A 12890-nucleotide genomic window follows, 5' to 3' on the forward strand; every position below is an offset into this window, starting at 1 on the left:
GGTGGGAGCTCACTACCCCTGAAAATTCCAAATGTAAAACTCAGTGCCCCGGTACTCCAGCAATCATGAAGAGTTTAATAAAAAATTCTTGAAAATGTGCACTTTGATGTTACCAAGAGCTGATGATTTTGTATTATTGAGAGTTTTTTGCACAAGCAGGAATACACTGCACTTAGAAAATATCACTAACTAATAATAATAAACTTGGGCAAAGGCATTGATTTGGCTAAGAAAAAACTCATTTCATTTTCAATACCATGCATCAAAATTCAGATTGCTGTTAGTTCAGTAGAAGAGTATTAGATGGCATCGAGTACACCTTATTTTTCCATTTACGCTCCAAAGCTGAGATTTTTCATTTAGTGCTTGATTCCAATTTATAGCTATTTTATTCTAAAGATGCCAATAAAGTAAGACACGAACACCGAAGTACAAATTAGCAACAAAATGACCATAAAAAGATAACCTACCCTCTTTCAATGAGGAGCTCTTATCACACTTTTATTTGTATCAAGTGAGTAGATAATTATTTCCTTAATTCAATACAAAAAAACCACGCATAAATCTGAGCATTTCCTTCCTGAATACACTTATCATCAAAAATTATGAATTACTATTAAAATAAGACATTGCAATATTTCCACTGAGTTTCTGCCCAACATCATACATGAAAAATGATAAAATTCGAAGCGTGTCAAAAACTCCTGCCCTCTACCCCTCAGTCTCTTCCCGAGGGATATGAACCTTGCCTGAACATGGTGCATAGTAGTCTGCCAATACACTATCAACGGGCCAGAATTGGTGATTCAAGTGTGCTTCTTCAACCCACAAGACAGCCAACTTCCGATTTTCAGCAACGTATGTAGGAATGTAATGGCGCATACCCATACAGCACGGGGAGAATTTTACTCGTGTATGCTACGTCGAAATTTGGTGTAAGGAATAAGTCAAGAATTCGCCCATTTTTACACGTGTACTTTCTGTGTAAATTTGGGCCGACTCCCTTGACCCTTATCATCTACAAAAAAATATGAAGCAAAATTTAGTACTGTATATGCTGTGGTCAGCAGTAATCTAAGCATGATGCAAACTTTAATTGATGATTCAATTGAGTCGTCTACCTTAATGCTAGCAGAATTCTCCCAGCTAAATCTGGTGATAATCGTGAAACGAATCATCATGCGGCATATATTATACAGGTGTATATTTTCTTAGGACAACATATATATGTTCCTAATGTTTTATGAACGAATAAATCATCAACTGCAACTAGAATGCTGGTGTTGATCAATATAAAATTCTGAGTAATTCCGAATTATCTACGTCATAGCCTCGCACAACAGAAATTGAACGCTGGGAAAACAATCACGTAACGATATAACTCATGCGACTCGACGTGGAAACCCCAACCAATCAGTCATTCTCTTTTGTCTCGATGCCTTGTGTACTTGCGCTGAGTGAAACGTCTTGCAGTTTTCCGAAGATTTTGTGGTTTTTTAAACTATCCATCAGTTCTTTTAAGAGCTTCATCCATCATATCATATTCGCTGTCATTCTGTTCATTATAAAATCTCATTCATTTTTCACATCATCACCACTTCTTTTTTGTCGCATCATCACCACTCGTGTTTTGTCCTGTACCGACAAATCCATTCCATCCTTTTATTCATCCTTCATATTTAATATTTTCATTCATACAATTCATCCATTTAATTCATCCACGGTTTAATTCACCGTGAAATCTGTGGGAAACCGCGGTGCGACCACGTGGTTGGTGAGCGGACGCCGCATCTTTGCGACAAGCAAACAAGAAGCTAAGTTTTTTCCGTTCATCGAGGTGATCCATCTTTCCTGGGCTTCTCTGAGGTAAGAGTATTTCTTTCACATGTTTCTTATTGTAAATTTACATTTCCGTGGCTCAGAGAATTTATCCTCTTGTCCATTGAGGTATTAAATTATGAGTGGTTTTGTTTGCCTGAGCATCGCGTTAACTACATATTTTACGTGTTGTATTTATTTTAAAGTGTTATGGAAGTTACTCCAATTTGTCTAAGTCCGTTGTGTGCGTATAAACATGTCCGCGAGTGTTTGTGCGAAAGAGAAAGATGTTTTCTGCCTTCTATCACTCTCAATTACTCACGAATTGCTGCTTTTGTAACACCCTCTCACATCTTTTAATTACCAATAGCAATACTTTGTTAACGAAATGGAATGTTTATATTTTCTCCGGATCTAATCCAATCCGGCAGTAAGTTTTTGGCCGGAAGGTACGAATAGTAGTTGGAGCAATAACGTTCTATAGGATACTTAATGATGAAAATATATTTCGTGATAAATCTGATTTCCCGTAAAGTTTTCAGGGTCGATGTGAAGTTGAAGGTTTGGAGATAATGATGTTGAATTGGTGTAAAAGTAAATGGTCGAATTCCTAAACGGAACTTAGGCTGAAGTGTGCTTTAAGTGGGATAAAGTCTGCTATCTCAGCTTCATGGATGCCACTTCAGAATGAAAAAATGGCAGAAGCGTCGTTTTACCGTAAAGTGCCGTCACGGAGCTCACTTAAGGGATACATTACCTGATTTAAGAATAAATAAATATAGCTGCACAGACTTGCTTTTGAAGTTGAACTCTGATTTGAATGTTCTAAATCGTCCCAGATATGGCTATAATTGTGGGAAATTACACCATTTGAGATATTTTGGGTTACGGAAATTAATGGGGATGGATTTATTGAAGAGGACAGAGGGGTTGCAACTGGAACTGTTATATGTTTATTTTACCTGAAAATATACTGAGCCAGTGTTGATGGAGATGACCCATTCCGTAAATTCTATTTTCATTGAACTATATCAGTCTGTGTACTATGTATCTAGGAAATTTAATGATTGTAATAACAGCGCAGTAATTGGTTGAAAAGGTTGGTAGCATATATTCACATTTTGAATACGACTTAATGATATGTATATATATAGGTTATGCTCATATGTTGATTTGCTAGAATATCCCTATAGATGTTGAAATTGTTACCAAAATTGTTCATTACGGCGTAAATGGTCTATTAGCTAATACTTGATTTTAATGTCGTTTCGCATGCCTAATGTTATTTTCTATACATACATTGCATTGTATTATATTGTGACGAACGGGTTTGCGTCCGTTATAAAATAGAGCAAGAAACACCTCAGAGCGGGGGCGACGTAAAAAACGAGTAATTTTGAGGATGCGAAACGTACGGGATAATTGGAAGGGGAGGTTGAGGGTGAAAGACCACACGTATTCCTGGGTTGCGAACACAAGAAATGCATTTATTGACAAAGATCGCAATAATTAAATTTAACATACAAAAATATGGGGAGTAGCACTTGAAAAAATGTTAGTAGGGCCGGATTGTCAAGGATCAAATACAAAATACAAAGAAACCAAAAACCAACTTGATAACATAAAAGTAAACTTGAAATGAACTGCATTTAAATCTTTTTGCAAGGTTTAAAAAGTCCTCTGCTGCACTTTTGAGATTGAAGATTCACTAATCGTTCCAGCGCTTTCTTGCAATGGGAAAAGAGGGGGGTAGGAGGGAGAAACGTTCTCGACGCTGCTTCGACCGGGGACAGTGGTGGGGACACGGTTGATTACTGCACCTTATTCGGGAACACGAGGTGATGACGTGGCCGAGTAGACTTCTCATGCGCTCGCGATGGTTCCTCGTTGCATTTTCCAAGCCGACGACTGGGGAGTTGCCAAGGTGCTTTCTCTCTATCTCCAGTAGCCTGTGGCTCCAATGCTCCACCGCCTCTCTGATGTTGAGTGGTTCAATGAATGCTCGACCGACTCCTCTCCACCGTCTCTCTCCGATGTTGAGTGTCCCATCACTGACTGTCTCGTGAGAGGGGAAGGGAGGGGAGGGCAGTGGTTCCACTAGCGCGCTCTGTTGGGTCGTGATTCACCTTGTTTGCGCGGTATTTAAAAAAAAATGCTATTCACACGCACACATGAAACACTTACATTCATACCAAATACACTCAAATAGTAACAAAAAGGAAAGGGTAGGAATTGTGACAAGTGCTACTCATAAATGATAATTAGCGCTGCCATTACAATATGAGTATTTCATTCGATGATTTCTCAATTTTCTCTTTCCATTTCGCGTTAAGCATTGTTCTGTTATTCTGAAACTAGTCGTTTTTCTGTTTAGTTTTTCGAATATGAAATTGAATGTTTACACTGTCGATTTAGGATCGCATCAAGAAAGGCAGCAATAGAAAAGTATAACATAGTTTCCTTCATAGTAATATAATCTGCAGCATTGCAATATTTTCTGTAGGATGTAGCTTTGTCATGAAATTTTCTGTCATGAGCTGCGATCTATATATCAAACGTGGAAGTATGGGTTATTACTTTCAAAGTAACTCAAAGAGTATCGTCAGTGAGAAAATAATTCCGTTTCTGTCACAAGTGTATTGTCTGTTACATGTTGTATGCTGTCCTATTGAATGACACAAAGCGTTGCAAGGTGACTTAACTGTGTGAACTAATTCTGTTCAGTTTGTAATGTGTGAGGTATGTCAAGTCAATGTGAAGCTCGTGTGGCAAATAGTTAGAACTGCATCAGTTTCTCAATTTTGCTTGCAATTGCATGTAACCAAGAACGAAATATTATTATGCTATCTTGCAGGCAGTTTTTCATTGTTGCTGGAAGTTGCACATGTGAGTGTGCATTGTGGTTAGAACGGTATTTTTTCTTAATCTGACATTGCATGAATGCTTGAACAGAATTAGATGGGGTTATTTCTGCAATCTTGCATTCTAGTCCATTCATTCATTCAGCGTTCGTGTAGCACTATAGTTCTTTAAATTCTTCTAAAAGACTTCTTTTCTTTTCTAAAAAAAGTTTTCCAATGATACAATTTCACTTTTTATCTTCCACTGAACGCTTATTAGTTCTAAATGATTTTTTAAATAAATTTCCAGGTGCTACTTCATCCCTTCTTACTGTGGTTCCTTCAATAATGCCAAATCGCAAGGAATTCATGTCCTGCAGTGATCGTCACAAACGTAGAAGGGCAAACGAAATGTCAAATGAATTTCTGGGTTCAGATAATTTGTGCTTAGTGGAGCAAGAATCTCAGGAGAGGTGTGAGGTGAATGAAGGTTCATTGGATGGCAGTGAATCTCAGCATGAGGTGGCTGATGTTCGTGAACTATCTGATAGTGATGTTTCAGTTTTTCTGGCCTCTGATGAAATGCCATCAGAGTCAGAGAGTGAGCCAGAGTCGGAGAGCGAAACAGAATTGGATCCAGTAGATATTCTTGACAAGCTGAGGCAATGGGCTGCTTCTGGAGTGACCCAAACCAAAGTAACAGAGGTACTTAAAATCTTAGGGGAACACAGCTGCTTTAATGGATGGCCTTCAGATGCCAGGACTCTTTTGAACACTCCTAGAGATACGCCTACTCAAAGGGTTGCTGGAGGTGAATATTATCACTTTGGAGTAGAATCAAAGCTGTTGACTCACCTTGAGAGGTACCCTCAACTGATGGAGTTGGAGATATTGAAGCTCCATTGTTGCATTGGAGTGCCGCTAACAAAGAGTACCAAAAGTCAGTTGTGGCCCATTGCTTTATCCTTTTAAGACTTTCCAAATATACCACCTTTTCTGGTTGGACTATATCATGGAACTAGTAAACCTAATTCAGCCTCAGAATATTTTAGGGAGTTCAAAGAAGAGCTCACCAAAATCATACCTTCACGGGTAAGTTATAATGGTAGAAGGTTCTCAATAGACATAAGTGCCTATATTTTAGATACTCCTGCATTTTCCTTTGCTACCCAAACTGCAATCCATACTGGGTATTACAGTTGCCGAAGGTGTACCACTAAGGGAGAGTTTGAAACTTCTCATGTAGTTTTCAATGATTCTGATGCAGCACTGAGGACTAATGAGAGCTTCCGTATGAGGACTCAAGCAGGGCATCATAACGGCGGCTCTCCACTTGAAGAGATTCCAGGGACGGACTTGATAAAGCATTTTCCTTATGATTACATGCACCTCACTTGCCTGGGTATCATGAGAAAAATTCATGATGGGGTCTCTCCTGGTAAGATTACCTAGCTCTTCCATAGAGAAAATGTGTCAATTGCTGGAATCATTGGCAAGTAGTATTCCTTCTGAATTTCCGAGGAAGCCAAGGACACTGAGGGAACTCAGTAGATGGAAGGCTACAGAGCTCATCAGGCAAATAATACTTTATACAGGGCCCTATGTCTTTCACAAAATTGTCGCTACAGATGTTTTTGTCCATTTTCTCTGCTTCCATTATGCAATGAGATTTTATGTGAGTGACACATATAGAGTGTTTGCATGGGTGAGGAATAAGCATGAAACCCTTTCCATTTAGTGCATACATGTTTGAAGTTCTCATATGTTTAATGAAAATTCCATGTGTTTTTTTATTAATTTATTATTCAAGTTTTAATAACCTTTGTTTTAGCATCGAAATTCTGGAGGGTAAAACGACCTGTAATTGGCTATTCGTTACGTGACGTCTTCTCCCATATTATAGTTGCAAGCAGACGGGAGCATTGACGAATAACTTATATTTCACGTATTTTATGCGATATTTCTTCATTTTTCTGCAAGTAAATTTGCAAAATGGAACCTGGTTTCGTTAAGGCTTCTTCAAATAACCTCACAGACGTTGACTCCTTCGTGATCGGTGTATACCTAGGGCCTATCTTCGTTTTTGTAAGGTCTGTAACTTCATTTTCTCCCGAGTTGGGAGAAAATAGACTCGTGAAGCGTTTCATCCAACAATTAAGTCTCTAACTCGATTGCATATAGACGATGAAGTAAAGAGTGAAGTGAGTTGTGAATGTAACATCTTCGAGGAATTTATTTCTTCCATGCTGGTTCAACCAACCGTATGCATTTCGATCAAAGGTATCTGACTATTGCGAAGGGGATATGTTTCATATTTGGACTAGTTGTGCTTTAGGGATACATCGAACGCGTATTAATTTGCATTCGTTTGTTCGCTTCTAAGTTCTGTTTGATTTTATTACGTATTAAACCTATTGCCAATTCATTTTGAGATTTAGTCAGTGTTTACATTTCACGCATATTCGTTGCGCTTTTGTTCGTTATTGTTTTGATCATATTTTGGTTACGGTAGGAGTGATAGTGAAATTCTAAGTTTTTTGATGTTACAATAACTGGTTTAGTAGGTAATTTGTTTCAGACTATTCATTTAATTGTCTTCGCAATGTTAACGTGAAATAACGTAAACTGATTCTAAGTTGTTAGTGATGTGTGGGAAGTGAGATGTGAAGTATCCTTACGAATTTCAAGGAGTGCAAATTCTTTTAGTGTGGTGTGCAGAGTGATTGGAAAACCGATAATTATGCTTTATTAGTGTTACATAATAGTGTTTTATATTTATTGTGAGCCAAGTTCTTCATTGAAACAGTTGATTCGGCATATACTGATTATAAGTATTAAAAAGACAGCTCGTGAAATGTGTGCGTGGTAGTGCTATTTGTGATATGATGAGCAATAAATAAGTACAAGTAAGGGTAATTTTGCATAGTTTTTTATTCATTAACACCTCTAGTAAACTATTTTTCCCTATGTTTCCGCACTTTTATGCTGTCAATATTTGAAAATTTAAATGTAGGGAGGCAGGTTGTTGTGTTTCCTCAACTATAACATTTTAGGAGTAAACATATGTTACTAATTGCTCGCATGTAGGTATTTGCAATGCATCAAATTTGTACCATTTATACATTTACCGTAAAATTATTTTCTTTACTGCATTGTAAATTCTTTAAATTTTCCTTTTCCACTCCAACATTGTTTATATCTGCTTTTCGAGTATAAATGCTTAAAATACTGACGTTACCAATTATGTTTTTCCATAGTCATCAAGCATACATAATGAAAGTAAGCATCCGAAGTGAAAAAATATGCAATGTATATCATCAATGAATACACGGCCGTTTGTATACAAGAATAACTGCATCTCAAACATACATATGCTTCAGTATTACGCATTAGTCTCTCCTTTCTGAATGGAATAATAAACTCTTTTGTGTGTAATAATGGCATCGACTTAAGATCCCTCCGGGCTGCCAATAACCATTTCCGTCGTAGTTCAGGCTTATCGGGAACATCCACAAAAATCTTGTTCGGTGTAGAAACACGGGTGCTCCCACGTATCGGAACAAAACAATATTCATTCCGGAATTTTGTCCCACAAGCCATTAATCTATCTTCGCTCATGGCTACGAACATAAAGAATTGTTGTACGAAATATACCACTAATTTATAGTAGGACAGATGGTTTATTCCGTCAGATTCACCTCAGTGTTCGTAAACAACAATAAAAAAGGTTTCCATCAATCGCAGATGATCGGAGGAACTGCAGTCGGTTGAGTATGGGGATTGACGTCACAAGCCGTCTGGCATGGCGGCGTAGTGTTTTAAGCGCAACATTGATTTTGGAATGTTTATTTGTTAATAACAAATTCGCCCATGGTCGTACGACTGTAGGAGTTGGAATTTTGCTTAATTAAACCAAACTGATATTTTTAACAGGCCTCACCAAAAACGTGCAAATACTCTATTGCCAGCAAAGGAAGAGAGCTAGAAACTTAATGGCTTATTTCGTTGAAAATTTTGCCAAACTATATGGAAAGAAAAGTGTCTCTCATAATGTCCATGCCCTTATCCATTTGCACAGTGATGTGGATGCATTTGGTTTTTTGGTTTTGATTTCATAGTGGGGAGGCTCATCGGAAACAAGCGAGGTCTGCGAGCAAAAACATTATCAGGTGAATGACCTCGTTTACTTGAGTGACCCGATGGTGAGGAGTGGGGGGGTAAAGAAATTTCACAAACCTTGGAAAGGACCTTATAAGGTAATTGAAATTCTGCCACCCGCTAATTTAAAATTGCAACTGCAGCACCGCACAGTGGTTGTTCACCGTGATCGCGTTAAGCCCCATCCCACCCACTTGTCACTTCCGCCCCCTCCCACTGGGGAGAGAAAAAGGGGAAGACCACGGAAAAGTGCGCCGGAAAACAAAGAGGAAAGCTCGGGGGAATGGAGTGATTTCGACAGTGAAGTTTGCCCCCGACGCACCGACGCTTCTCTCTTAGCGGACGAAGGCGGAGACTCCACCCCAGCCGTCCCTTTCCGTTCCCGCTCTGACCCCCCCTCATCACTGGGCCCCGCAGACAGCATGTCGCCTGCCGGTACAGCTGATAGCGAAGAAGAGAGACGATTTAGCTCCACTGCCCTCCCAAACCCCCATGTGGTGACCGCCCCTGAAGAACAAGACGCTCTCGGCGAGCGCACACCCTTCCCCTTGCCACCATCCCTCCCACCCAGATCCCCGTATGCATTGAGATCCCGAGGACCACCGAATTCTCCCTCCGTATCAACCGAGGACCAGGGAGAGGAGGAGGGAGAGAGGAGCGATTCCCCCATAGAAGAGGGTTATAATTTGCGCCCCCGCAAGTAGTGTGAGAAGAAGAAGATGGTGTGCTTTACGCTGTTACTTGTGCTATTAGCCTGCGGGCTGGGGGCCATCACGGCATACAAAAATATGTTCTCAGGAAGTTGACAAGCACCTTGGCAGGCTTTGTTCCAAGGTCATGAGCTTAGGTGTTTCCCAGAAGGAAATAATGGAAAAAATTAAGAGTGGGTTCACAGAGGTTTTAGCGGAAAAACCCTCCAAGGAGGCTGCGGACCTTCCATTTAATTTACCATTTTGTAATTACGCTGATTTTTGCCAGGGAATGGCAGTGGTGAGGCAGCCTGATATAATGGAGTAACTGGTGAGTTTAAATCAAATATTTATGTATTCTGTCTGTTTTCTTCATTGTAACCCTTGCACTAATTGTCATTTTTTACTTTTCATAGCATCAAGATATGAGCACGGTTGGTGGGAAGGACGAGACTGCCATAGTTAATGCAATTTTATCGAAATTAATGACTGACAGTTTTGCAGCCCAATGTAATTGGAAAGGGCAAAGGAGTGGGAAGTACATGTTGGAATCTTCTCCGTTGCTGATGATAGTGCATGGTAAGATCTGCTAGCTGATACTAAACCCTTAAGTAGCAACATTCCTTATTTGTCTGTCCTATGCAAACTAAAGTCTTTGACTCATTATTCATAACCATTGCCTACATGTTGGTATCTGAGGAAAAGCCATTTTTAACAAGAAATTTCCAAATGCACAAAATAAACATGACATGCTGAACATTTCATGAGCTGTTTGCAGTTTCATAAGAATTTATGCATTTTCTGTGGTAATTATTCCAACTTATGTCTGTTGACCCTGCATGATTAAAGGTGAATCTGATTGTGGATGGGTTACTTCCTAGGGCGAACAGTTTTCTTCCATTAAGGTTTCATATTAAAGGAATTAATATTACATATCACCATAAATGAATGTACATGCGTGAAACCAAGATTGGTAGCATAGCTCATTTACACTGTCTTCATTTTTTCACTTATTATTTTCCACTTACTTTTTACTTGCATTACCTTTTGGGAGGTCATTGAATCACCTTGAATTTAAATTGTTAGTTAAAGCCATGTGTGTAACAGTGAAATTATTTCTTTTATCCCATTTCTCAACCTACTCGGCACTTATCATGTTGTTTAATGATTATTTGATCTCTTTGAGAAAATGTTTGAAATATTCTTGTTTGTTTTTAGGGGGAGCTATTCACAATGTGGGCTTTGCCAGCATAACTGAGGAGGCGGTGAAGGACAGAATCCAGAAGTGGCTCAAGCAAGCCGGTCGTAGACGTATGGATGTATTTCCTGTAGACTTATTTTATGCCGAGGAACCTTTGTCTGTGTCAATAAACGAAAATGTTTGAACTAATGTGTTGCCTTTCCTTATTACCTGTTTAGTATAAGTAATCTTATCGTATGTTTAATGGTGTGGAACTGTTGGTTTGTTAATTTTGATCTTATAGCAAGCTTCGTTATTTACCTGTTTATTTGGTATAGTTAAGTTAGGGATAGTTAATATTATTATTATATGTACATTATTATATCATTTGGTTGCTAACTGACTAGGATTGAATTGATCATGCAAGAGGGCTTCATTTTTGTTAATATTATTCATACCAATGCAGTAAGGTGGTGTCTTTTAGGGCGTTTTCCTTTTTCATCTACCATTGGCAGCTGTACTAATGACTGCAATGTAGGTCATGGGTAAATTGATAGCAGTAGTTTGTGAATAGCAGGAAAATGTCTGTCACTTAGTAATTTTTGGCTGGAAGACGAGTTGATTGAATTATACGGTACAAGGGCCAATTTGTAGGCGATGTTGTTTTGTAGGGTCCTTCTATGGGTTTCTTATCAATTGGAATTGCAAATATTGGGTGCCTCATTATTAAATGACATCAAGTCTCTATAGTAGGCGGCGATCCCAGGCGCGCTCGATTCCGCATTTGAATTTGCCGCCGATTGCAAGGTTACTGCCATCTTCCGGTCATTCAGTACAGTGAATCCTCGTTTAACGTCACTTACCGTTCCTGAAAAATGTGACGATAAATGAAATGACGTTAATCGAAGCATAATATCCCATAAGAAACAATGTAAAAAGTGAATATCGGCTCCTAGACCTTACAATGAGGAACTTGCATGGGTCGTTGATTGCTCGAAAAACTGTTTTGAATAAGTAAAATGGATACATTAGCTCGCAAAAATACCTTCAGTTTCTCCATTCAACATCAAAAGAAATAAAAAAATTGCATTTAAAATCGAGAAAAATTTCTCTGAGCCGACCACTGCGCGAAGACACCCGAGCGTTGCCGAGGCCAGGCGTGACGTCATAGGTGCCTAAACAACCGTAGGGAGTAGGGAAATACGCTGAGCGCATGGTGTAAAATTTGTTTTGAGGGAGTATTTAGCCGCTCATCGTCACTTTATTTTGTTCTGTTATTCTTGGGCAAGTTCTCCTATTGCTATTGTGCCTAGATTATTACTTGGGATATTAATAATGCGGCATCGGGATTATGAAATACAAGCGTTTCACTTCGTGTGTTTTGGTTATCAGAAAGATGGATAATAACGTTGCCACTCGTTCGAATAGTACACCTGAAATTCATCTACGTCTACATAATACCCCGCAAGCCGCCTAAAAGGCGTGTGGCATGGGGTGTTAGGACACCAGCCTTTTTTTAGGACACCAAAAATTGATGCCACGACCCTCATGGAATTTGTTAAGACAAATTATTGCTATACGTCGGCGGCAAATCGAGTTCTAAAAGAAACTTGTAATACTGGAGGATAACGATCGTAAGCTGTGCTGTTGACATGAGAGTAAGCTGTGCTGTTGAATTTGGCAACGCCGGATTAACGGAGAAGGTAGTCCTATCCGTCCTACGGTACGAATTCACATCAAAACAGTCTGCACACAATCCACATGTGAGATCGCGAATCGGTTCCGCTGCCAACACACACACAAGCTACCATTGAAATAAATTCTACCTATATTATTTAAATCCATAAACAATATACTAGCATATACCATAAAAATATAATGGGAAATAGGCAAATACTCTTATCAAAAACTGGATGTCACTATCATATTCGTATATTCATCACGTACAACTTACAATAACAGAACTCGTTATGATGAATACAACTATTTATTCACTGATTTAAACCCTTAAATTAGCCCACACAGGTGACATTTCTCACTACTATTCGTTGAAATAATGGAATAACAAACTTCACACTCAGTTTTTATTTCAATAGCGTGATCGTGAAATGTCATATCTAAGGTGAACAACGGAGATTAGCACGCCACTGACAATTTTTACACTACTGTTAGACATTTATCGATAGCGTAATAGCACTTTTTACA

At 38.9% G+C, this 12890-nt stretch overlaps 1 protein-coding gene and 1 long non-coding RNA gene across 2 annotated transcripts in view; one reads left to right on the plus strand and one right to left on the minus strand.

Moving 5' to 3' along the window:
• Nucleotides 1-12890, minus strand: part of LOC124154944 (ubiquitin-like modifier-activating enzyme 5) — a 59025-nt gene that overhangs the window by 30748 nt on the left and 15387 nt on the right. The window lies entirely within an intron of this gene.
• On the plus strand, nt 8555-10932 carry LOC124154956. Its single transcript, XR_006864063.1, has 3 exons — nt 8555-9836; nt 9922-10084; nt 10724-10932. It is a non-coding gene; the product is annotated as an uncharacterized LOC124154956 (long non-coding RNA).

The sequence above is a fragment of the Ischnura elegans genome, chromosome 1, assembly GCF_921293095.1.
Source record: "Ischnura elegans chromosome 1, ioIscEleg1.1, whole genome shotgun sequence".
Lineage (NCBI taxonomy): Eukaryota > Metazoa > Arthropoda > Insecta > Odonata > Coenagrionidae > Ischnura > Ischnura elegans.